Raw genomic sequence first — 26,707 nt, 5'->3', positions numbered from 1 at the left:
TAATACTTTATGTGTTTCTTATCCATATCTTTCTATATCTTTCTGTTGTTCAGCCTTGTTAGTTTTCAAAAAGATGTTTGATAACATGTTTTAAATTGACTTTGTGCCTTCATGTTGATGGAAACAATTTATTGTCTTAGCCTGTTTGGACTGCTATAATAGAATGCCATAAACTGGTTTGCTTAGGAACAACACAAATATAGTTCTCACAGTTCTGGAGGCTGGGAGGTCTCCACAGACTAAGTGTCTTGTGAGTGTCTTCTTCCTGGATCACAGCTGGCACCTCCTTTCTGTGTCCTTATGTGGAAGACAGGACAAGAGATCTTCTGGCTCTGTCCTTACATGTTATAGGGTCTCCCTTTGATCTCTTATAAGGGCACTAATCCTATCTCACTCATGAGGGCTGTCCCACTATGACCTAATAACTCCCCAAAGGCCAGTACCTCCTAATTCTGTTATCACTTAGGGGGTTAGAATTTCAACGTAAGAATTTTTGGAGGGATACAAACATTCAAGCAAGAGTGTTTACACATATGCCAATTTATTGTCATACTTGCGTGTTTCATTAGCTTGTATTTCCCAGTGCTCTTGGTGGTCAACCTGTACTCAACACATAAGGTTTCAATTAAGCTACAAGTTACTGTCTTTCACATTTTTTCCCTCCAGAGTTTCCTTATCTTGCAAATTTGTGAATATTTTGTTCTCTATCTTTTTAGCTACAACATGTAACTGCTGTTAATGAGCTGGGTGAGTTCTGCTCTACTCTGAGTATTGAGTGTAGAATGTCTTTGAAAATTCATATTATTGCCCTAGACATATAAAATGAGTGAATATGCTTTTATTAGGTTGAACTATACATAGTTCATGTGGCTTAACCCAGTAACTTATTTATTATTATGATAGTGTTAGTCTCTGTTATTTTTGAAACCCAGTGATGAAAGCCAGTCCTTAAAATGAGCTGAAAAAGCAGTGCAAAGAACCTGAGACACAGATCTGGGATTGATTTGTGCTTTTCTGCTACCAACATTGTAACTTTGGGAAAATTGCTCAACTTTGCTGAGCTTTTATCTCCTTGCTTGTAAAATAGAAATGGCAATACCCGCCTTGCAAGCTTGCTGAAAATAATGATGTCTGGTATGTGCTTGACACTCTGTAAATGGTCATGCTACTGTAACCGTCACAGTACCCCCTCGGTCACAAACATCTGTATGTTTCCATAATAAAAAGAACAAGGAGAGGTGGATGTTAAGGTGCCAGTTAGTATGTCTAGCCCTACATCAGAGTACCTGGATTTGATACTCAGCTCTGGATCCTGATTCCGGCTTCCTGATAATGTGGACCCTGTGCAAAAGTGATGACTCACATGGTTGGATTCTAGCCACCCATGTGTGAGACTTGGATTCAGTTCCTGGCCCCTGCTTCCCGACTTCCTATCATTACAGGCATTTTTGAAGCAAACGAGTAGATGCAAGATGGGAGCTCTTGCACTCTCTGCCCCTCAAATAAATAAATAAATTATAAACAAACAAACAAGTAAACCTAAATGTAGATTAGAAATGAAAAAGTTACAAGAGAAGAGAAGTCCTGGGAAGAGAAGGCCTTCCTGGTAGCATGGCTTGGTGTCATGACTGCAAATCAGTGTATGTTTTTGACAAGGTTTTTAAGGGGGGCATTTTTGGGGAGGATAGAAAATCCATCTTTCACATAACTATTCTTTCCAGGAACTGTTTTTGAAGCAATAATTCTGTAATTTATCTGGCATGTGCAAATATACTCTCTTTGGTTTTTTGAGGGTATCAATAACAAACATTTAATAAAGGAACCACAGTCTTAAATTGTGTGTATTTGTAACAAATACATTTCATGTTTTGTTCTGTAAAATTCTTAGAGTAAGAACACTGTTGGTCATGTGTTCACAAGTGTTCTACATATGTAATGTATGCTACGTAAGCGGTTTAATGTTTTATTTAGTCTGAAGTGACTTTCATGAAACCAGGAGCCTGGTCCCAGATGGGAAGGGACAGATCTTCAATTCTCTTCCTTTCTCGGAATGATTTATACTTGTCAGTGACTTCTCCTGTACTCATGTGCTTATGACTCACACTTTTAGATTTCTAACTCCTGGTAATTTTTTCCAAGATTTGAACTTAAATTTCCTCCTGCTTTCTGTGTCCACATCCCTCAAATGATCTCATCTCCTTACTATTGCAAACCTGGAGCTTTTCATGAACTCCCTGTCTGAAATAAAGCTTTGTCTTCAATCCTGTCCCACACGGTGGAGACCGGGAGTCATCCTCAGCCCTCTGTTCCATCTGTCCCCTCGCTCAAGTCCTATCTTGTTTCTTAGCCTTTGGGCTTTGGTGAAAATGAGCTAGAGCCACTCCATATGATTTTTACATTGTGTGATAGATTTAGGTCATGCTTCCTCACCTCCTGGCCTCCCTTTTTCTAAACTATGCACCTGATATTGTTAAACATTCTCTCATGAAGGGCCCTGCTGTCTTCATAATCTTCCTAGCTGCTATCAACCTTGTCCGGCTCTGTGAAAACTCGCGTCTAGGGTGGCCTCAAGTATCCTGTGTGGCAAGTGCACTTTGGTGGCGAGCAGGGAAAGAGGGATGAGGGCTGCATTGCACAAATTATCTGTTACCCCAGATGCATTAGGTTTGCTGTTTTTTTTTTTTTTTTCAGTTTTGAAATAAAAGTTTATCTGATCGGAGTTCCCAAAGTCGGCATGTCCTGACTCCAGGGACTCACATACTGCTGACTTCTGCAACAGAATGTGTTTCTGTGAGCTCGACGACTCTTGTTTGTGAATTAATTTCACTGGACAGGAGCCCATTTTTAAATCTGACCCACAACACCGGCATTTTTATTCACAGTCATGATCACAAAAAAGCAAACAGCACCTTTTCTTTTCTTCTTCTTGAGGATTAAGAGGACTGGACGTGTGAGGAAGGCAGGTGGGATGCTGGTGAGTTTGGGCTCAAGGTTAGTTGTATCTTCTGAGTCCAAATCCCGGTCCCACGGTGACTAGTTCTGAGCCCAGGGAAATTGCCTGACCTTTCTGGGTGCTTCTCTTCATAGTGTTTGCTTTGTTAAGAATTGGGAGGCTTAGAAACAATGTGTGTCAAGCCCTTGGCACTGGGCCTGGGATAGAGGAAGTGCTCAGGAGATTCAGTGGGACTGGAGCTATTCATAATGTAAATCGGGGCTAACTGGTGGCCAGCCTCCCTGCTTGGCCCTTGTTTTAGGAGAATTGCTGTTTCAGTTCCAGGCTTGTGGGTTATGAATGCTCAAATAAGTTTTATACTAGCATCTAATACAGTTGGCCTGCTTCCTCGCTAAGTCAGACTGAGACAACCATGTCACAGGATCACATTGACACTAAAGAACTGGACAGACTAGCAAGAACTCTGCCTATGAACTTGGCCCCTGCTTTATACCCCACCCAAGCCTCACACCCTTTTTAAATTCTTTCCTAAGTTTGAGCATTTGGCTCAGCAGTTACTATGCTGCTTGGGACACCAACATCCTATACTGAAGTAACTGGTTCTGATCTAGTTTCCTGCTAATGACCATCCAGGGAGGTAGCAGGTGGTGGTCCAAATACTTGGGTCCCTCCCACCCATGAGACGCGGAAGATGTTTCAGGCATCTGGCTTTGGCCTGGCCCAACCCTGGCTGTTGTGGGCATTTTGGGAGTGAACGAGTAGATGGGAGTTTGATATCGCTGTCTCTCTGTCATCTATGTCCCTCTGTCTCTCTCTGCCTTTCAAGAAAAGCAAAAATAAATTTTTTTCTTAAAAAAAGCCTTTGCTCATTCCTCTAGTTCTCTGAATTCCTGATGCAATAATAATTTTCATCATGATTTACTGCTTGTTCGAATATTCTGAGTCATTTCACATGTTAAAGTTTGTCTTCCCAAGCAGTGGAAAGCACCTCAGACAATGGCAACTCTGGCTGTTCTCATATTCCCCATATATTCTGGCACAAAGGTGCTCACAGCTGGCCCTGTGCAGAAATGGGGACAGGTGCAACTTAGTGTTTTGGGTCCTTTCTGCTGCTCATAGATGCCTGGAAGCTATTCATATAGCCTGCCATCAGTCTTGCTTTCCCAAGGTGCTATGGTTAAATTTCCCCACCAAAACTCAGGTTGAAATTTCATTGTGAGGTACTATTATTTTTTAAGATTTATTTATTTTATTTGAAAGTAAGAGTTACACAGAGGAGAGGCAGAGAGAGAAAGAGAGGTCTTCTGTCCAGTAGTTCGCTCCCCAGTTGGCCGCAATGGCTGGAGCTGCGCCGAACTGAAGCCAGGAGCCAGGAGCTTCCTCCGGGTCTCCCATGTGGGTGCAGGGACCCAAGGACTCGGGCCAATCTCTACTGTTTTCTCAGCCATAGCAGAGAGCTGGATAGGAAGTGGAGCAGCCAGACCTCGAACTGGCACACACATGGGATGCTGGCACTCCAGGCCAGGGCATTAACCCGCTGCGCCACAGCACCGGCCCATGTGAGGTACTATTAGTTGAGATCAGCTGGGAGATAAGTGTATGTATGTATGTATGTATATGTATATATATATATATTATATTCATATATATATATACTCTTATTATTCATGAGGGCTCTGCTCTCATTGACAGATGAATACTTTCAGGGTTTAATGGATTAATGGATAATCTTGAATGTGGGTCTGTTACAAAATCCAGTTTGGCTCTGTCTCATGTGTGTGCCCCTCTTGCTATGTGGTGCCACTGACTGCCTTGGGACTCTGCAGAGAGATCCATTTGCAAGGAAGCCCTTACCAGATGTGCCCCTTCGATTTTGGACTTCCCTATCTCCAGAACTGTGAGCAGAATAAAACTCTTTTTTTGAAGATTTATTTATTTGTTTGAAAGGCTGTATTGGGGGGAGGGGAAAGAGAGAGAGAGATCTCTCATCTGCTGGTTCGCTTCACAGTGACCGGAATTGGGCCAGGCCAAAGCCAGGAGCTTCTTCTAGGTCTCCCCCATGAATGCAGGGACCCAAGCACTCTGTTACTTTGGCAGGGAGCTGGGTCAGAAGTGGAGCAGCTAAGACTCGAACAATATATAATGCCAGCGTTACAGGCAGTGGCTTAACCAGTTGCACCACAATGTTGGCCCCACATTTATTTTAGTAAGTTTCTCAATCTAAGCTATTATGTTACAGGATCAGCAAATGAACTAAGACATGGGCAATGTCTCATGATCCACCCAGATGCCTGTGTCCAATTGTGATGTGTTGGGAGCTAGGTACAGACAAGCCGTGGATTATAAGACCAAGGGATTCTGTGCAGTTTCCTACATGCAGCATCTCTTCAATTCAACATGCATTGATCAGTGACCAGGATCATACAGAACAAACGTAGCTGAGCAAGATAGTGAGGGATTCAGAGAAATTGTAAAAGCTTCCAGTTAGTTCCAGTAAGGGCAATCTGCTGTGCAAAAGTAGGTGAGGAGGCAGGTAATTCATTCCAGGTTCAGGTTCTAAACAAGAGGCAAATTTGACCTGAACTTTGAGGAGTGACTGGAGGTCCCAGATGGATGGAGACAGGACACTCCTGAGTTTAAGTGCAAGCAGGCTATAAGAGCATAGGTAAGGAGAACAATGGTGTTGCAAGGACATGGGATGAAGCTCAAAAAGAAGACCTGGACTAGAGTTTTTCACAAAATGGCTGAGCAAATTGAATATTTATGTGTCAAATTTCATTGTTCTTATACTATTTGGGGAAATATTTCCATAGAAAAATTTTTTGGGCCCAACAAATAATAAACTTACAATTAAAACTTAAAATGCTGTCAAGGGAAGTTACACATTTTTTTTTTTTTTTTTTTTTTTTTTTTGACAGGCAGAGTGGACAGTGAGAGAGAGAGACAGAGAGAGAAAGGTCTTCCTTTTGCCGTTGGTTCACCCTCCAATGGCCGCCGCTGCAGCCGGCGCACCGCGCTGATCCTGGCAGGAGCCAGGAGCCAGGTGCTTTTCCTGGTCTCCCATGGGGTGCAGGGCCCAAGCACCTGGGCCATCCTCCACTGCACTCCCTGGCCATAGCAGAGAGCTGGCCTGGAAGAGGGGCAACCGGGACAGAATCCGGCGCCCCAACCGGGACTAGAACCCGGTGTGCCGGCGCCGCAAGGTGGAGGATTAGCCTATTGAGCCACGGCGCCGGCCCGGGAAGTTACACATTTTAAAATGTGTGCTTTTACTTCTTTAAAACAGATTCAAGGGCGGCGCTGCGGCTCACTAGGCTAATCCTCCGCCTTGCGGCGCCGGCACACTGGGTTCTAGTCCCAGTTGGGGCGCCAGATTCTGTCCTGGTTGCCCCTCTTCCAGGCCAGCTCTCTGCTGTGGCCAGGGAGTGCAGTGGAGGATGGCCCAAGTGCTTGGGCCCTGCACCCCATGGGAGACCAGGATAAGTACCTGGCTCCTGCCATCGGATCAGCACGGTGCGCCGGCCACAGCGCGCCGGCCGCGGCGACCACTGGAGGGTGAACCAACGGCAAAGGAAGACCTTTCTCTGTCTCTCTCTCTCACTGTCCACTCTGCCTGTCAAAAAAATAAATAAATAAAAATAAAACAGATTCATTTCAATCTATTGCACACTCAGGTATTAAAGTATTCTACAGAGTTAACTTCACATCTTCCTCCCCCACCCTGCCAACAGGTATTGAATATATGGGTAGACAGTGTATCTACTCTCAGAGAGCAGAAATTGCCCCGAGTTCTCTCAGATACAAGTAAAGCATTGCCTTAGAAATTATTATATGACTTAGCAGTGAGGGGTTAATATTCCTTCAGGCTAGCTTCAGTTTGTGGCCAGTATTATTCAATTTCTCCAACACAGAGCTCCAGACATATCTAGGCGTGTCTGCTGAGCGTCGTCTCTGTGTTTGTGATGAAGTAGTGGTCTGTCCCATCAGTGTGTTGGCACCAGGGTCAGAAGATGCCTCTGGAGTGAACTTATCCTGAGAGGTAGAGTCGGCTATGGGAATCTCCAGTCACCAAAGGGTGTGGTGATTCCAAGGCCAGTAAGATGCGTCATCAGGAAGTGTGTTTGCAGTCATTTCCTGGACTCGGGGCTGAGTCCTATAAAGGCTGCGGAGAGGCAGGTGGCCTGTACATAAGACTGGTCTTCCAGAGTCTGTGTCGTTTGAGCACAAGAGCAAGGCTTTCAGTCGGCTTCAGCATAGAATACTGTATGGGAGGGAAGAAGGCATGTGCCCTTCTATCCACAGATGTCGTAAACCCGAGGTTCCCAAACCCTGGCTTCACATTTATATTTATTTAAAAATGTCTAGGCTTTCTCTTGTATTAATTTCTCATGTATTTCATAAATCATACTTAACAGTTTAAAAATGGTAACGTTAAAACTTCTGTTTAATTTTTACTTTTCCTTACATCTCTAAAGCTTATGATGCCATCCCCTTTGGAGCAAGCCCCCCACCAAGAAGATCACTGCTGTACACCATGAGTAGGAGGGGCCTGGTGGTGTCTAGAACTAGAACTAGCAGCTCTTCCTGGTAAAGGTGTCCACAGTGTAATGAGTGGGCACACATGTGAGAGCCGTGCTAGAACTTTGTGCAATTCTGCTTAGGACCATCTTCTCAGCAAGCTAGACTTAGTGAGGCAGGAAGAGTAAGATGCACAAGAACTTAGGACATTGCCAATACCGTAACTCTGTACCTCCAGGGCGGTAACTTTGGGGAAATTTGAGTTGTACAACATCAAAACTATTTCTGATGCAGGATATTTGTACTGCATTTTAGAGTCTGCCAACCACTTTCATACATAACGTCTGAAGAACTCTGTGGAGTATGAAGATTGGAAACTGAGAATTGACTGAAGCCAATTTGATCATATTCAATTTTTCAGTGTTTGTGGAACTCATAGTGGTCACCCTAGAAATCTGCAGAGCTGATAGTTAATCTTACACCACCCTGATACCAAATGGCAATGAACGCCAACTTCAGACCAAAATCTGCCATGTTTATTAGACTAGTATTCATTAGCAAAGCAAGTATAAAATATCATAGGAACTCTCTGTACTACATTTGCAAGTTTTCTAGATCTAAAATAAAAAGTTTATTAAATAAAACAGTTGAAGATTTTAAAAAGTAGTACAAGGGTACTTCACAAAGTTCCTGGACAGGGTAGTTAAACAATTGGTTTATTTTGGTGAAAAAACTTTGAAATGTATCATACATGATTCTTCAAAAAAGTTTATGGGAAATGAATATAATGAAAAAATTACGGATTTCAGAATTTTTTTGTACCACAAAAAAATCTGTGTTTGAAGATTTATTTATTTGAAAGGCAGAGTTACACATACACACACACAGAGAGTGCAAGAGAGATCAATCTGTTTTCTATCCACTGGTTCACTCCCCAGATGGCTACAACAGCAGGGGCAGGACCAGGCCAAAGCTAGGATCCAGAGACATTGTCCAGGTCTCACATATGGATGGCCAGGGACCAAGTACTTGGGATGTCTTCCACTGTTTTTCCAAAGCACATTAGCACAGAGCAACCAGGACATAAACTAGTGCCTATAAGGGATGCTGGTGTCACTGGTGGCAGCTTAATCTCCTACACCATAATGCTGACCTCAAAATTTATCATTTATTTCTATTTTCCCACAAACTTTTTTTTTTTTCTGACAGGCAGAGGACAGTGAGAGAGAGAGACAGAGAGAAAGGTCTTCCTTTGCCGTTGGTTCACCCTCCAATGGCCGCTGCGGCCGGTGTGCTGCTGCCGGCGCACCGCGCTGATCCGAAGCCAGGAGCCAGGTGCTTCTCCTGGTCTCCCATGCAGGTGCAGGGCCCAAGGACTTGGGCCATCCTCCACTGCACTCCCGGGCCACAGCAGAGAGCTGGCCTGGAAGAGGGGCAACCGGGACAGAATCCGGCGCCCCAATTGGGACTAGAACCCAGTGTGCCGGCGCCACAGGCGGAGGATTAGCATATTGAGCCACGGCGCCAGCCCCCACAAACTTTTAAAAGTTCTTTCAAACAGCTTTAAAAATTCAGAATATTGGGGCCAACGCTGTAGTGCAGTGGGCTAAATCCCCGGCCAGCAGTGCTGGCATCCCATATCGGTGCCAGTTTGAATCCCAGCTGCACCACTTTCAATCCAACTCTCTGCTAATGTGCCTGGGAAATCAGCAGAAGATGGACCAAGAACTTGGGCACCCGCACCTGCGTAGGAGACCTGGAAGAAGCTCCTGGCTCCTGGCTTCAGATTGTCCCAGCTCCGGCTGTTGCTGCCATTTAGGGAGTAGTGAACCAGCAGATGGAAGACCTCTCTGTCTCTACCTCTCTCTAACTCTTTCAAATAAATAAAATAAACCTTTTAAAAAGAGTCAGAATATTGTAGAAAATGAAAACTAACAATTCCCTTTGTTTCTGAGTAGGAATTCCAAGCCTACCCCATTCCTTTCCTAGAGGTAAATAGTTTAACAATTTGGCCTAAATTTTTCCAGATGTTGTCTATGACTTATAGGTACATACTTAAAAGTAATTAAACTGGAATCTTGCTTTTCATTATATCCTGTGACTTACTTTCTATTAAATACCATATCATAGTCTTGATTTCAAGACAGAATATAATGATTTTCCAGGCGTTTTAAAAATGTTTGTGAGACAATATTGCTTCCAGAAAGGTATTAAACTCTCAAGTCTACATCATCCTTTATTTATAAGCCTTTAGCATCTTTTAGACATTAAATAATTTTTTTAAATAATTTTTTCCCTTCTTCTAGCTTGGAAGCCTAAGAGGACCTTTTAGACATTTCTCAAACAAATTTTTTCATATTACTCAAAGTTTTTACCTACTCTGCTGTAAAAATAGTATTTGGTAATCAAGGGTTTTTCAGAAGCACTAACTAAGAAAAGAAATTTATTAATAATTTAAAAAATAGATGTATGAAGGGCGGTGCTGTGGCGCAGTGGGTTAACGCCCTGGCTTGAAGCACCCAAATGGGCGTTGGTTCGAGACCCGGCTCTTCTACTTCCCATCCAGCTCTCTGCTATGGCTGGGAAAGCAGTGGAAGATGGCCCAAGTCCTTGGGCCCTTGTGCCCATGTGGGAAACCTGGAGGAAGCTCCTGGCTCCTGGCTTCAGATTGGTGCTGCTCCGGCCATTGTGGGCAACTGGGGAGTGAACCATCGGATGGAAGACCTCTCTCTCTGTCTTTCTCTCTCTGCCTCTCCTCTCTCTGTATAACTCTTTCAAATAAATAAATCTTTTTTAAAAAATAGATGTTTGAAGAATGCTGCTGCTAATTGAACACATTTAGGTTATAACTTTGTAGATGGCTGTTTATCTGAAGTTATAAAAATTGAGTATCTGTATGTATATATATATTCATACATGTATATGTATATGAAATTTTAAAGCTTTGATAGGATAAGAATAATGACCTTTAATTGAGTTCATAGTCAAAGAAATTACTAATCTAAATGATTATAAATGGGTTCTCCCCCCACCTTGTTACACATCTAGAGCTGGGACTTAACTTGGAGCTGTCTGCTCTCCTTTCTCTGCCCCGTAGCCTTGCTGGAGAAGCTGTGCAGTTACACAGCCGTGGGCATTGGTTCCTGTGTAACTTTGGGGAGCTCTCTGTGTTTGTAGAGGAGTCTTCAGTGAGGTCCTGAGGATTTCTCTCCTGTCACAGCCAGTCCTTTCCCATTTCCAGCCAAGATGTAACTCCTCTTCTCCGGTCAGTCTCACTGTGCCGTTCCCAACTTCCCATTTTGCAAGGAAAGGCTGGCATTTCCCTGCAGAGCAAAGTGAAGCTAAGCGATAGGAGTCCCTCCCATGCCTTCCCCTCCTGCTACACTCTTGTAAGCTGCAATGCCCTTCTTTTCTTCTTTCTGTGGGTTTCAAAGAAAGAGGCAAAATATTGTTAGGAGTTTTGAAATCAGGAAGGAATGTTGTTTGCTCCCTGTTCTGCCACTGCTGCTGTGTAACTTTGCACAGTTTACTTAAAACTCGTTAACACTTACTTCCCCATTCTGTACGATGGGAATATTACCTGCAGTATGAAATATTACCTGTAAGTATGAAAAATAATTGAGATGCAGTCTATTTACCATTGTGTCTGGCACAGTAAGTGCCTGGCATGGAAATAACAATGTTAACTACTTTCTGTTCACATACAGTCGTCTTCCAGGACTCATCCAAATCTTAAGTTTCTCCAATTGTTTGGGCTTCTTAACTCTGTCTATAAATATGCTCAGATTTATTCAGGGTTAGGAACATCAGAACCAAAAAAAAAATCCTCTCGATCCTGCCTTTATTTTTAAAAATACACATATATTTTTGAATTTTTAAGTGGTGAATGAGGTAGCAATGTTTAATTAGGTAGGATGTTCATCAGAACTGGTGACAACCTCTTCAGATGAATGCAAGTACTCAGTCTCCATTCAAACCGGGGTAAGCAAGGTTGCAAAGTTTAATACAGAGAATACACCCAACAAGCTCGGTGGGTGTCTTGTCAAGGAACTAAGAGCCCATTTTGCATTCAGACTGGGGCTTATAAGGTTATGGGGTCCAATTCTTTCTGCTGTTTCTCCTTCCCCCACTGTCTTTTCCTAGACAAAGGGTTTCCTGGGTTGAAATAGGTGGAATTCCTCCCAAGGTTTTCTTACCCAATGTTATCAGAATAGACACATAATAATTATACATGTATAAGGTACAATATGATATTTCTGTATATATATACACAGTGTAATGGTAAGAGCAGGATAATTAGTATATCTGTCACCTTAGATATTTATCATTTCTTTGTGTTGGGAACATTCAAAATCCTTTCTTTTTTTTTTTTAAGATTTATTTATTTATTTGAAAGTCAGAGTTACACAGAGAGAAAAGGAGAGGAAGAAAGAGAGAGAGAGAGAGAGAGAGAGAGAGAGAGAGAGAGAGGTCTTCCATCCGCTGGTTCACTCCCCAATTGGCAGCAAGGACTGGAGCTGAGCCAATCCAAAGCCAGGAGCCTAAGGGCGTGAGCCATCTTCTACTGCTTTCCCAGGCCAGAGCAGAGAGCTGGATAAGAAGTAGAGCAGCCAGGACACGAACCTGAGCCCATATGGGATGCCAGCACTGTAGATGGTGGCTTTACCTGCTACGCCACAGTGCCGGCCCCCGGAACATTCAAAATCCTTTCTAACAGGTATTTTGAAATATTCAATTGTCATGAACCAGTTATGCTACCATGTTGTAGAAAATTAGAAATTATTCTTCCTATTCAACTGCACCCCAGTACCTGTTAGCCATATTCTCTCCATATTCTCACATGTTCTCCATATTCCTTTCTCCTGTTTTCCCCAATCTCTGGTAACAGACTGTTCTCTAACTTGTATGGCACCAACCTTTTCAGCTTCCACATATAGGTGTGAGTTTGTCTTTCTGTGCCTGTCATATTTCACTTGACATCACATCTGCCAGGCTCATCCATGTAGCCACAGGTGACAGGATTTTGTCCTTTCCTAATGGCAGGACAATATTCCAGTGTATATATATTCATCTTGCTTAGTCATCCTTTAGTCAACACCTTGGTAGATTCCATATATTGGCTCTTGTTTATACTGCTGCAATAAACATAGGAGTATGCATAGCCCTTTGACACACTGATTTCTTTTTTAATCTTTTGGATATAACTCAGTAGTAGAATTGCTTTCTTGAGAAATATTCACACTGTTTTCCATAATGGCTATATTGAAGTACATTCCCATCAATGGTGTATGAGAGTTCCCCTTTCTCTATATCCCTGCCAGCACTTGTTATTTTTTGTCTTTTTAAAAATTTTAACAATTATAACTGGAGTGAAATGATATCTTATTGTGGCTTTGATAGCATTTCCCTAAAGACCAGTGAGGTTAACTATTTTTTCATAAACTTATTGGCTATTTTTATATTTTATTTTGAGAAAAATCTATTCAGATCATTTGTCCATTTTTAAATAATTACTTTCTAAAATTTTGAGTTGTTTGAGGTCCTTATATGTTCTGGAAATAATACCTTATTGGATGGAGAGTTTGTAGATATTTCTACCACTCTGTAGCTTGTCACTTTGTTCTGTTGATTGTTTCTCTTGCTGTGCAAAAGGTTTTTAGTTTAGGGGCTGGTGCTGTGGTGCAGCGGGTTAATGCCCTCCTGAGGCACCAGCATCCCAAATGGGCGCTGGTTCAAGACCCAGCTGTTCCACTTCCAGTCTAGCTCTCTACTATGGCCTGGGTAAGCAGTAGAAGATGGCCCAAGACCTTGGGGTCCTGTACCTGCATGGGAGACCCGAAAGAAGCTCCTGGCTTTGGATCGGTGCAGCTCCAGTCGTTGCGGCCATCTGGGGAGTGAACCAGCGGATGGAAGACCTCTCTTTCTGTCTCTACCTCTCCTCTCTCTGTGTAACTCTGACTTTCAAATAAATAAATAAATCTTTTTTTTTTTTTTAAAGATTTATTTATTTGAAAGGTGGAGTTACAGAGCAGCAGAAGCAGAGAAAGAGAAAATCTTCCATCCACTGGTTCACTTCCCAGATGGTTGCAATGGCCGGAGTGGAGCTGATCTGAAGCCAGCAGCTTCTTGCCAGTCTTCCATGTGGGTGCAGGGACCCAAGGACTCAGGCCATCTTCCACTGCTTTCCCAGGTCACAGCAGAGAGCTGGTCAAAAAGTTGTTTGCCAGTTGTATTCGGCTGGATGGCAAATTCCAGCTCAGCATCCATTGTAGTTACTCTCACATTAATTGGTTTCGGCATTTTCCTTCTCTTTTTGTTACCGTCTTTAAAAATTCTTCACATCTATGAATTCTACTGTCACCTCCCCGAGAGGGAGCGGCTCCTGGCCGCACGGCGTGTAGGTAGGCGCTGCGCGGCGGCGCCCCGCGGCGTGCCTACGGCAGAGAAGCAGAGACAGTGGTCCGAGCGCTGGGCCGCGGAAGAGAAGAGGCGCTGATAAATAAATCTTTAAAAAAAGATTTTTACTTTGATTTAATCCCGTTTGTCAATTTTTGCTTTTGTTGTCTTTGTTTTCGATTATATTAAAAATCTTTTCCCAGGTCAATGTCCTTAAGAATTTCTCTTGTGTTTTCTTCTAATAGTTTCATACTTTCAGGATTTACATTTAAGTATTTGATCCATTTTGAATTAATTTTTATACAGGGTGAGAGATGGAAGGGTGATCTAATTTCCTTTTTTGACATGTGGATGTCCAGTTTTCCCAGAACCATTTATTAGAGGGACTTCTCCAGTATATGTTCTTGGTTCATTTGTTGGAAATCAATTGGGTTTATGTATATGAATTTATTTCTGCAATCCGTTCTATCTCTTTGATTTATAAAAATATATTTTAAATATTTATTATTTATTTTAAAGGCAAAGTTACAGAGTGAGAAGGAGAGAGACAAAAGAGAGAGAGAGAGAGAGAGAGAGAGAGAGATTTTCCATTCACCAGTTCACTCCAAATGATTGCAATGGCCAGGGTTGGACCAGGCAAAATCTAAGAGCCTGGAACTCCATCTAAGCCTTGATTTCTTTTTCATCTAGTTGTTGTTAGTGGATAGAAATTATGCTAATTTTTGTGTTTATCTACTTTACTACATTCATTTATCAATTCTAACAGTGTTTTGGTCATCTTTAGGTTTTTTCAATATGTAAGATCATGTCATCTACAAACAGGTCATTTTACTGACTTCTTTGTTATTTGAATGCCTTTTCTTTCGTACTTAATTGCTCTGGTTAGGGCTTCCTGCTTTAATTATTTTTATTGTTATTTTTATTACCCTTTTTTGGCAACCAAGCTTTTTGATGGGATAGGATACCCTGCTTCACTTTTAAGTCAGCTTTTTTTTTCTTTTTGAGAATTTTTTTTATTTATTTGAAAGTTACAGTGAGAGAGGGAGAGATCATCTGTTGGTTTGTTCATTCCCCAGATGACCATAATGGCCAAGGCTGAGCCAGTCCAAAGCCAGAAGCCAGGAGCTTCATCCAGGTCTCCGTGTGGGTGCAGGATGACTCAAGCACTTGGGTCATCTGCAGCTGCTTTCCCCAGGTGCATTTGCAGGGAGCTGTATCAGAAGTGGAGTTGCTGCGACACAAACCAGTGTCCATTTGGGATGCCGGCACCACAGCTGGCAGCTTTAACAGCTGCACTACAACACTGGATCTACGTCAACTCTTAAGACTAAACTTACACAGAAACTGCTCTCACTAGGGTGGCCAGTAAGTCCACCTGAAGATTACATGTGCTTTTCCTCACCTGGATCTTTTCCCACGCTAGTGGCATTGTGCGATCTCAGGGTGCTGCCCTCTTCTGTGTGTCTTGGTTTACCTGTCAGTTCAGGTGCCCTGTTCTCTCCCAGTCCAGGGTAGACCGAAGACCACAAGTGATGGCAAGCAGACAAGCTAGTCAGGGGAATGACAGGTAGTGACATTTTCTTCTTCCTACCCTAAGTTCCCCTGGAAATTCTCTTTTCTATGGATTAATTCTTCAGTTTTTCTTGTAGTCTACAATCTGTCCCATATTCATTCAGTACATTTCTTTTTGCTTATGTTCAACTGTTGGTTCTATTCCTTATAGCAAAAAGTACTCTGATGCAAATCTTAGTTGGTAAATTAAAGTAAGTGTTTCAATCTTTATATAATTTGTTTTCTAACTGCTGACCACTTTGGCCTTGAAACTTTCTATTCTGAAACCTGCAGTGCTGTGCTGTTTTACTTCTTCTCTTACTCTCTCTACCGAATTTCTTCTTCTTTTTTTTTAAAGATTGATTTATTTGAAAGATAGAGTTGCAGAGAGAGAGAGAGAGAAAGAGGTCTTCCATGGGCTGGTTCAGTCCCCAGATGGCCACAACAGCTGGATCTGGGCGTCTTCCTGTTCTCCCACATTGGTGCAGGGGCCCAAGGACTTGGGCCATCTTCTGCTTTCCCATGCACACCAGCAGGGGGCCAAATCGGAAGTGGAGCAGCCCCCAATAGGAACCAGCACTGATATGGAATGCTAGCACTGCAGGTGGCGGCTTTATCTGCTGTGTCACAGCACTGGCCCCTGATTTATTCTGAATCCTACACTACCCCAAGTCTCTGGCAACTTAAATGTTTGTTTCCCAGGATTCCTTTCTTGGTCTTTTTCTCATGCTAACCCAGGGGTTCTTGAATTGTGCCACATACCCTCTGGCTTTTGGGGGAAGCCTATGGATCCCTTTTTTGGATAATGTTTCCTAAATACATTGAATGAGATATATAGCATTACAAAGGAAACAAGTTATACAGAAATGAAATTATCAAAATTTGTCTAAAAATTGTGATATTGGGTGCCAGCATGGTGATACAGCAGGTTAAGCTACCACTTGTGTAGTTGGCCTCCCCTGTTGGAGTGCTGGCTCTTAGTCCTGGCTATTCTACTTCTGATCCAGCCCTCTGATAGTGCACCTTAGAAGGCAGTAGATGGCCCAAATACTTGAGCCCTACCACCCACGTGGGAGACCAAGATGGAGTTGCAAGTTCTTGCCTTTGGCCTGGCCCAATCCTGATCATTGAGGCCATTTGGAGAGTGAACCAGCAGTTGGAAGATCTCTCACTCTCTCTCTGTCATACTGCCTTTCAAATAAATAACTAAATTTTTTGAAAATTAAAAATTGTGATACATGTGTGTGTGTTTTAAAATTAACACACTAAATGACAAGATCCAGTGGTGTCCCTAATAGCTAACACAGCTTTGAAGTGGTAATGAGTTTAAATGTAATTTCAAGATATTTCAGGTCTGGCATGGTGGTGCATAGGATTAAAGCCCCAGTCTGCATCCCATATGGGTGCTGGTTTGAGTCCTGGCTGCTCCACTTCTGATCCAGCTCTCTGCTAATGCACTTGGGAAATCAGCAGAGGATGGCCCCAGGGCTTGGGCCCCTGCACCCATGTGGGAAAACTGGAAGAAGCTCCTGTGTTTAGCCTGGCCCAGCCCTGGCTATAGTATCCATTTGGGGAGTGAACCAGCAGATGGAAGACATCTCTTTCTCTCTCTCTCTCTCTCTCTGTCTCTGTCTCTGTCTCTAACTCTGTAACTCGCCTTCCAAATAAATAAAAATAAATCTAAAAAAGATATTTCAATAATCAAAATTTGATTTGAAAATGTCTGTGTTTTTTTTTTATTTTTATTTTTTTATTTTTATTTTTTTATTTATTTATTTTTTTTTGACAGGCAGAGTGGACAGTGAGAGAGAGAGACAGAGAGAAAGGTCTTCCTTTGCCGTTGGTTCACCCTCCAATGGCCGCCGCTGCAGCCGGCGCACCGTGCTGATCCGATGGCAGGAGCCAGGATCCAGGTGCTTTTCCTGGTCTCCCATGGGGTGCAGGGCCCAAGCACCTGGGCCATCCTCCACTGCACTCCCTGGCCATAGCAGAGAGCTGGCCTGGAAGAGGGGCAACCGGGACAGAATCCGGCGCCCCGACCGGGACTAGAACCCGGTGTGCCGGCGCCGCAAGGTGGAGGATTAGCCTATTGAGCCACGGCGCCGGCTTATTTTTATTTTTTGACAGGCAGAGTTATTGAAAGAGAGAGAGACAAAGAGAAAGGCCCAAGCACTTGGGCCATCTTCCATTGCTTTCCCAGGCACATTAGCAGGGAGTTGTGTCAGAAGTGGGGCAGCTGGGACTTGAACAGGTGCCCATATGGGATACAGGCACTGCAGGTGGCGGCTCAACCTCCTAGGGGACAACGCTGGCCCCAGTGTCTGAGACTTCTATTGGTGACAATGGGAACTGAGATTTCATCGTAAGTACTGCTAATACTTAAGGCTGTTGCCTTTATTTATGACTGCGGGTAATTTCGTTTGGTGAAAACAAGGATATAAGTTTTTTCCATTCAAGTTCTCAGTGTCCCTTGATCCTAAGACCTTCAAAGTCCAGTGACTCCAGGTGAAGAAATCTCTGTCTAAATCCTTTGCTAGGCGCTCTCACCATGCTGATGCTTCCTACTGCTATTCATATCCCAAGGACTCAGATTGTATCCTCAGTCTGGATTTCTAGGTCCAGAAGTCTTCCTCTGGATGCCCGTACCCTCCTCACCTGTCCCCTGCCCCTGCCCCTGCCCCTGCCCCAGGCAGCTTTCCTGTAAGATGTCCATATCTGAATTTCCTTTATATCTCATCTTCCTCCTGGGGATTTCTCATCTCTCACCTGCTCTGTGGTTAACTTCCAGTAATTTCTCCTTCCATATGCCTTCCACATTGCTTCTAGAATGAGCACTCCAAAAAATTCCAAATGCTCTAAAATCTGAATGCATCACTACCTTACATAAAATCCTTTGCTGGCTCCCCTTTGCCTACAGGTTGAAACTAAAAATTATTTGCATGGCATGAAAAGCCTCCACAGGCAATGTCACAGGCTCCACATCTCTTGCCATGTTCATCTCTCCATCCTCCCCTCCGACTCTGCCCTTTGCCTACACAGAACTCACTTTAACCATGGTGAAACTCACTTTAACCATGTACATATACTTGGGGCTTTTGAGTGTCCTTTGATTTTTCAAGCCTTGAAACTGTGCTTGGACTGTTATATCCCCTAGCTCTGCCCACCTGCTAACTCTTACTCATTTATCAAGACTAGTTCTAGGTGCCTTCTGGGAAGCTTTGGTGCTTCACAAATAGTTAACCCCTTACTCTTCCTTTCTGTGCTTGAACCTAACATGTGAGTAATAACACTGAATTACAATCATGTATTCAAATATTTCTCTTTACCAATAAAGTTCTTGGAGAAGGGGGTCCGTATTGTATTCATTTGTATATTTCCACATCCTAGCATGTTAAGAGCTCCTATCAATAGTGATTGTTCCAAAAAAAAAATTTGTTGACATTTTTAGTGTTAACCTAAGGAAATAACTGTTAATGTGGTTCATGCAAACAGTAGGTTTTTTTTTTTTTATTCAGAGTGCAAGAGCAAGTTAATCTCTTCCATTATAAATGTAGGACAGACTTTTAGCCTCTCTGTAACATAATTGGAGCTGTCTACTGGAGAAACTAGGTCAAAGAACTGTTGTGGTACAGGAAGAGCAAAATTGTAGACATTTGAGAGACTGGTATGAATTTCTGTATATAAAAGCTCAGCCAACCATGTCTGTTTTAAAGTACTGTTTTAGCTAGATATATTACAATTTTGTATGCTATTGTTCTTTTCTCTATATATGTGAATGTTTATCTGAGTTGAGGTTAGATTTACTGCAAGCAGAAACTCTTAGACAAATAGCTAAAAAGTTAGGAATATTTGTGGGTCCTTACAGCGGACTGATGTGTGAGAATTTAAATATAGAATTACTGAATGAAAAATAGGCAATGGATCATGGCCACTGCTAGCCTAGTGACATATTTATGCAAATTAGAAAAAAAATCCCTTCCTCTACTTCCACCTTTAGGAAAATGTTTTAACAGATCCTCTTAGAACAGGGTAGAAACACGGTATCTATGATGCAACGGGCAGCCCCTTAAAAATAGTGCCATGTTGTGGCATCTAAGGCAGCCTGAGCTGTAGAATTCTATGTCGTATTCTTTCTTTGTGTGTGGTTTGGTTACAATTACTGTTCAAAAGGTGGGAAGGTTTGCAGATGAAAAACAGAAAGAGTCAGCTTCCTTTTACTACAAGGAAGCAATTAAGTTTCAGTGCATCCAAGTGACTTGGAAATCACATGTAGACCATTGTCTCTTACAGAATTGAATCAGGGCACCAAACAGCACTGTGTTTTGACTACTGTTTCCCTGGTTTGGAAAGTGTTACAGACTCAAGGGTTCTACAACAGTACACGTGTTAACAGTGGCTCCCCAGAGGTATACTTTCAGCTCTCAAATTCCTATTCTAGAAACTTGGGACAGATTTTTAAATACAAATTTTAGGACTATGGTAAAACATCAGAAGTTATGGCCAGAATTTGATCTTTGCCACTTCTTACACTCCCTTGGTCCAGAGCTTGGAATCCCTGTAGTACAAATCCTGGGGTTGATACTTGGCACAGGAAGCCAGAAAACCATTTTTCCCCAAGTTAAAATGAATTATTCTTAATAATAATTTTCTTATAAAAAATGAAGTTTTTGTTGTAAGAGAATTTGAGTGTACTTGATTTCCCTTGTTTATTTCCCCTACTTCTGTGTTTGGTCTCTGACTTGTTTATTGAGTAGGGGAAGGGTGACCTAACTTGAGAGCCATGGTTCCAATAAAACTTGGAGGTGGGTGGCACATTCTGAGGATAGGTACAGATTGTGGGTGGGCTTGTTTACTTTGGAGCTTGAGTGGTGGGTGGAGTTTCCTAGTGGATGGTGAGAAGGGAGGAAAATACAGGATAGGGGTCAGAAGAGAAAATGCCTGGATGAACACAAGAAGCCCACTGGGTCAGGGTCAGAGATCATACAGGCTGTGTGAAGGTTTGCAGTGGGGATCAGGGGTGATAGGGATTTGAATGATTGTGGAACTGATAGGCCTGAGAGCGCTGTACAGTCTTACATCAGAGCAGACACCCACTGAGATCCCAGGTGCAGAGATCTGGAGAGGAGAGCAGATGGCAGGCTGGTCCCAAAGCTAGGGTTGGCTCAGTGACTGGCTTCAGATGGATGGAGGCTTCCTTCCCTAATAACTCAGCTTCCATTCATTGGTTTCTAAGTGCTGGGTGAGATTAAAAGGGCCCTTGCCTCTGTAGAGCTGCCAGAAAGAGAGCTGTAACAGCAATAAAATAGGATGAGCTGAGTGCTACAAAGGAGTTTCTGAACAGACAAGATGTTGAGGGAATGCAGCATAAAGGCCAGTTTACCTTCCTGAGAGGAGCTTTCTTCAGGAAGTTGATCTTTAAAAATGAACGTTCATTCCTGATTTTTCAAGGAGGATAGGTTGTGTCAGGAAAAAAAAGTACAAAATACATGTAAGAAGTAGAAAGATGTACTTTAATTTTGAAATAATTTTATTTATAAAACAGTTGTAAAAGTAATAGACTATTTTACCTATCTCTGAGCTTCCTCTAATGTTAACACCAGACTTAGCCACTTGTATTTACCAAAACCCAGAAATTAACATGGTGTATTAGTAACTAAACTATAGACTTTTTTTTTTCAGATTTTCCTGGTTTTCCCATTAATGTCCCCTCTCTATTCAAATATCCAATCCAGGAGTTCACATTGTGTTTAGTTGTCATATCTCTTTAGTCTCCTCCAGTTATGACCCTTTGTTTCTCCTTGTCTTTTATGACTTTGACACTTTTGAAGACTACTGGTCAGATATTCTGTAGACTGTCAGAATTTGAGTATTCTGGTGTTTTCACTTGAGCAAACAGACTGGCAGGGAGAATACCACAGAAGTGATAGACCTTTCTATTTACATCTTATTAGAGACCTCGTAACATCCACACAACTGATTAATAGTGATTTTAACCTTTGTCACATGGTTAAGGTGGTGTTTGCCAACAAGATTTCTCTTTTGCCTTTTCAATGCTACTATTTCTTAGAGGCAAATCACTAAATTCAGACATATTTCAGAAAACAGAAATTGAGTTCCACCTCTTAGAGGGAACTCTGTCCAAGGGTCTGTGGGTGTGTGTCAATATCACAAGACTCATTAAATAAATTGGGCTGGGGGGATAGTTAGATGCTATGGAAGTATCTTATTTTTCTTAAATATTTGCCTGCTAATTATAGCATTGATCAATGGAAATCGCCTACAGTAATTACTAGTGTGGTTTTATAATGGTGATTTTCTGTTTGCGTCATTCCTCTACATTTTTTAATTGAAATTTTTTTCTATGAGGAATATTTGTCATGTTTTGTGCATTTATTCAATTATTTATATTAGTTTAGATTCATGGATATTTATTCTCTTTTATAATTCAATAAGGTGATTATTACTTATAATACAATAAGGTTACAATTACTCAGATTTGTCCCTGTTTTGACCACAAAGTATAGATTTTTGCGAAGCTAGGGAGGGTCGTCTTGGAATGAGAAGTGTGAGCCATGATCTCACTGGGGAGGATCCTTTGGGGCCTGGAGACTGGAGGTTAGGCTATGTTGTAAATGGCAGAGGAGGGGGTGGAGATGACAAACACAGGCCAGCAGGGCAGTGAGGCCAGTGCCGGAAAGGAGGCAGCAAACAGACAGCCGAGTTGGCAGCTATTTCAAAGCACAGTAACTAACGGATCATTGGACCATTTAAAGTGAGGCCATCTAGATTTTTGTTTTGGATTCTGCTGAGTAAAGTGTGATGTGAGGGACTGATCTGAAATCTTTCTATTTCCTGCAGGGGATATTTCCAACTGCAGTTGGGATACAAAAAAGAATCTTACTGCTTTTATTAAAGTTTTTTTTAATACTTTATTAGGCTCAATCTCAGCAGAGACCAGAGCTCACTTAAACTACAGGGAAACCCATTTGATTTCTATTCATTCATTCATTCATTATCAGTGGATTGCTCTTTCCCATTCACTGAAGGCCAGGGGGGTGTTGCTGTGTTTCCATTTTTAAAGAGATCTGCTTCCTGTTGTGCAGGCTTATTGTTGGTTTGCCTGTCTGTAGGAGGCTCTGCTGCTGGCTGAGTGCAGGAACTTGGGCAAGTCTTTTCTCCGAGCTTCTGTTTCTTCAGCTCTGAAATGGAAAATTTGCCTCCCTCACAGGTCTGTTGTGAGAAATGAATAAGGTGATTGATTTAAAAGTTTATTTAGCATATTGCTTGGTCTCTTGTAAGTACTGAGTAGCTGCTCTGAGAATTTCACTAGAATGAGAGGGTCCTAGAAGGATTGTCTAGTCTCTCCCTCTGCCTGTGGACCAGTATTCAGGTAAATATTTTTATATTTCCTTTTTGAATATTACCAGGCATATACACTCCACAGTCCTGTTTAGCAGGTATGAGACTACTTATTAAAAGCCTCACATATATCAGTACTATATGACTTATCTGCCTTCAAAGGTGAGTAAGAGATGTTGTGGTACCAACAAGTTTACAGGATTGTAAGGGAAATAGCTGTGTAGACTGAATTAAAATTAGCACGTTGAAACAATATAATGTGAGTACAGAGTGAAAGAAACCAATGTATTCTGCCAGACAGCAAAAGCTTCAGAGAGGAGTTGATGTTTGAACTGGACCCTTACTACAAATAAGAATTTGCCACAAAAGGGTTTGTGTGTGTGTTTGGGGGGAAAAGGTAGTGGAGGTCCAGGTAGGATGAACAGCATGTGGAAAGGCACAGAGACATGAATGCATATGGCATGCACTTGTTCTTATGACTTGGGTAAGGTAATGGCTGATGGGGGCAGGCAAATCAGAAGCAAGAAGTGAGATAATGACATGGCACTGGAGAAGTGAGTTGAAGCCACACTAAGAAGTTAAAGATTTTTATAGGATTGCATAGGGAAGTTAAACAATTAGACCTATATTTAGAGATCACTTTTGGAATGATGTGCAAAGTGAGTAGTTGGAAGACTAATATTAGTGAACAGGTTATTGTTATTGGCCCAAAGAGAAAAGACAAGGGCTGGCATGAGGCTATGACTTTGGGGTTAAGAACAGAAGAGAGAGTATTTCAGAGGTATATGTCAAGACTTTGATGGAGTTGGGGAAGAGAGAAAAAGATTAGCAAAGATGGCCCTCAGGTTTGTAGCTTGAAAAGTTGAATGGATGGAGTGCTATTATCTGAGATATAGCTTAGATAACATTTCTTTTAGTTTGCTAGTTAGGTATTGCTCTTCTGGGCACTGGAGCTACAGAGAGAAAACAGGGTTCCCTCCCTCAAATGAGTCGCTGCTCCAGTGAGTGGATAGATGCCCCGCCCCACTCCCAAAAACCACTACCACCAAAACATCAAATGCAACCACTACCAATAACAGGTGTTATATACTATGAGGGTGCTGCCAAAACATGGGGAAACAAGCATTTGAGTCCAGCTGGGGAGAAGAGTAGGTGCTATTTCAGCTTCAACTGAAGAGGTTAATGGCTGGTTACTATGGAGACAAGAGGGTGGTGGGTATTCCATGGAGTGGGAATAACATTTGCATAGGCCAGAAAGTCATTAAAGAGAGTAGATTGTAGAGAAAATGACTGGTTTCCCCCCCATTAGTTTGCAAGTTGGGTGAGGTGAGGAGCTTTGCTTCTAAGTGGTAGAAGAGAGAACAAGAAAAGCAGAATGGGGTAGGGATGGGGGTGATGATGGGAAGCTGCCGCATAATGGGTGAAGATGGAGAGACCATGAGTCTGGATTGTAAAAGCTGAACAGGAAAAGGAAGGTGTGAGAAAGAAATGGCAGGTTCAGGGAAAATAAATTATTGAGGAGAAGGGAAATCGATTTTGATCAACTCAGTCAAGTATTCTCTAGGATTCTTGTAGATACTGATACTGAGAAGTCTCTAGGCTGCATATAGGTTTGTGTTCCCACCCTGACTGAAGTGTAAATATTTCAAGGGAAAGGAGATAAGATTTTTCTTTTCAAAGACAGCCTGAGGAGGGGGTGCCTTTAGAATCATTCCCACAGTTTGCACTCTGTAAGTCCCAGTGGGGAACAGAGTTTTCTAGATTGTATTTGACAGCATAAAGAACAAATCATGACAGCTGAATCAGGGTCCCAGTCAGAATGTTTATTTTATTTTTGCTAATTGGTAGATTTTGGTTGCCAAAGATACTTTGACTCTGGAATGGCTGTTTAATTCATAAGTAAATGATGAAATTATTGGGGCCAGTGTTGTTGCTCAGTGGGTTAAGCTGCCACTTGTGACACCAGTATCCCATACTGGAGATCTGGTTAGAGTTCCAATGCTCTGCTTCTGATCCAGCTCCCTGCTAACATGCTTGAGAAGGCACAGGATGATTTTCCAAGTACTTGGACCCCTGTCATTCATGTGGGAGAACCTGATGGAGTTCTGCACTCCTGGCTTCAGTCTGGCCCAGACCTAGCTGTTGTGGCCATTTAGGGAGTGAACCAGTGGATGACAATCTCTCTGTCTTCTTATCTTTGCCTTTTTCTCTAACTCTGCCTTTTAAGTAAGTAAATAAATAAATAAGTTATAAAATGATGGAATTATAAAGGCAGAAGCTTTGACATTATCTTGATCCTCTACCAGTCCCTTACTTTACAACATGAAGAAGCTGACACTCATCATGTACCCGAGTTACCATGCTGAGCCTATCAAGGCTTCTGTTGCAACCTCACCTGACTCCCTCACTGCCTGACATGTGGCTGTGCTACAGGACAGTGGACTTAGGACCACATTTTCCCTTTGCTTCTGGGGTTGCTCTTATCTCTCCCTTCATTTTGTAAGGCAGCAGTACCTGGGACAAGTGAGTCATCTCTGGATGATACAGTTAGTTCTCTAGCGAATAAGTTGTAAGAGAATCAGGAGAGAGATTCTCTAGACAGGTATCTGCAGACCAGAAGGTGTTTTCTCCTGAATGCTTCATGCTGGAACTTGGGTTTCTCTGTTTTGTAGAATTCACAAGGATGCCTGCTAGAAATGGTGTCTGATGTCTGATCAGGACTTAAGTGAGAACTCTAAGACTGATCCCACTTTCCTTTGTAACTGGCCATATGATGATGCATGCTTTGTATGATCAGTTACTCTCTTGACTACCAATCTCAGTCTTCTCCCACCTGTACCCTCTTCTGCATAGATAGCCCCAGGGACTCCACTCTCTCTTGCAATCTCCTGTGGTTGCTGCTCTGGGTGCACTTATACCCAGGTTGTCTGTTTAAGAGGGTCTTTGGGTCAACAAGCTATCCTCCTGGTCAACCTTTCTCTCTCCTCTCAGCAGCTAGTCCAGCTTCGACCTCAAAACTCTTCACATGACCTCATCTCCCTCCTCTCTTGGGGAGTGATCATGTTCATTTCTTTACCAAAACTGTTGATCAGAGGCTGAGAATGCCTCAGCTTGCTGGCTGCTCCACATGTTTACCACCATTTGCAGGAGAGGAGTCTGCCCTGTCTGCAGTTAGTACACCCTTCTCTTGCTTCCTGGGCTCCTTGCCCACGGGATAAACCCTTCTCTACTTCCTTTGTCTTCACGCTTTCTCTTTACTGCTCCTTTCCCTTAGGATATAAATACCCTCAAAACCTCTCCCATTAAAACAAACATGTAAGCTAAACCACACACATCTCGCAGCACTCCATTGGCCCTGGCCTCCTCCCTCCACCACCACTTCCTCTCTCCCACCCTTCCCTGTTGGGCCGCTCTGTGAACAGCCACATCTAGTGAGGTCCCAGGCCATCACTGCCTGTCCTGTTCCTGCCCATTTGCAGTGGCCTGATTCTCAGACTTCATAATTTTACTTAGTGACAGGTCCTCCTTCACTTTTTTTTTTTTTTAATGTGGAACTTGATGCTGGGAATCTCGGGGAGCGAGTGAGTTCTTCATGAGGCAGTCCCTTCTGGGTTTGAAGTCTCCTACAGATGACTTGTCAGACTGTGCACTGATAGCTAGTCTCCTGCACCACCCAGTGGCTGCTGGTGGCTGGGTGTGGGGTGGAGGGGGAGAGGGCTGTGATCTTTGGCAGTCACTCTCTGCTCTGACTTCAGTCCAAAGTCTTTAGAAAAGCATTGTGAGAGCAAGACAATCTGTCCTGAGAACCAAGGCTTCTATGTTTTTAGAATGTTGACTTTAACTGACATTGCATATTTCATTTCCTGCTGTGTTTCTTTTCTAACTGGAGAGTGAACATTTTCTCTTGTAACATACGGATTAACAAATGAC

At 42.6% G+C, this 26,707-nt stretch overlaps 1 protein-coding gene across 4 annotated transcripts in view; it reads left to right on the top strand.

Annotated features, from left to right (window-relative positions):
- Nucleotides 1–26,707, top strand: part of AKAP6 (A-kinase anchoring protein 6) — a 618,005-nt gene that overhangs the window by 109,263 nt on the left and 482,035 nt on the right. The gene's annotated exons all lie outside the window — the stretch shown is intronic.

The sequence above is a fragment of the Oryctolagus cuniculus genome, chromosome 12 (assembly GCF_964237555.1).
Source record: "Oryctolagus cuniculus chromosome 12, mOryCun1.1, whole genome shotgun sequence".
NCBI classification, from domain to species: Eukaryota; Metazoa; Chordata; class Mammalia; order Lagomorpha; family Leporidae; genus Oryctolagus; species Oryctolagus cuniculus.
This window is presented reverse-complemented; position numbering and strand designations above follow the sequence as displayed.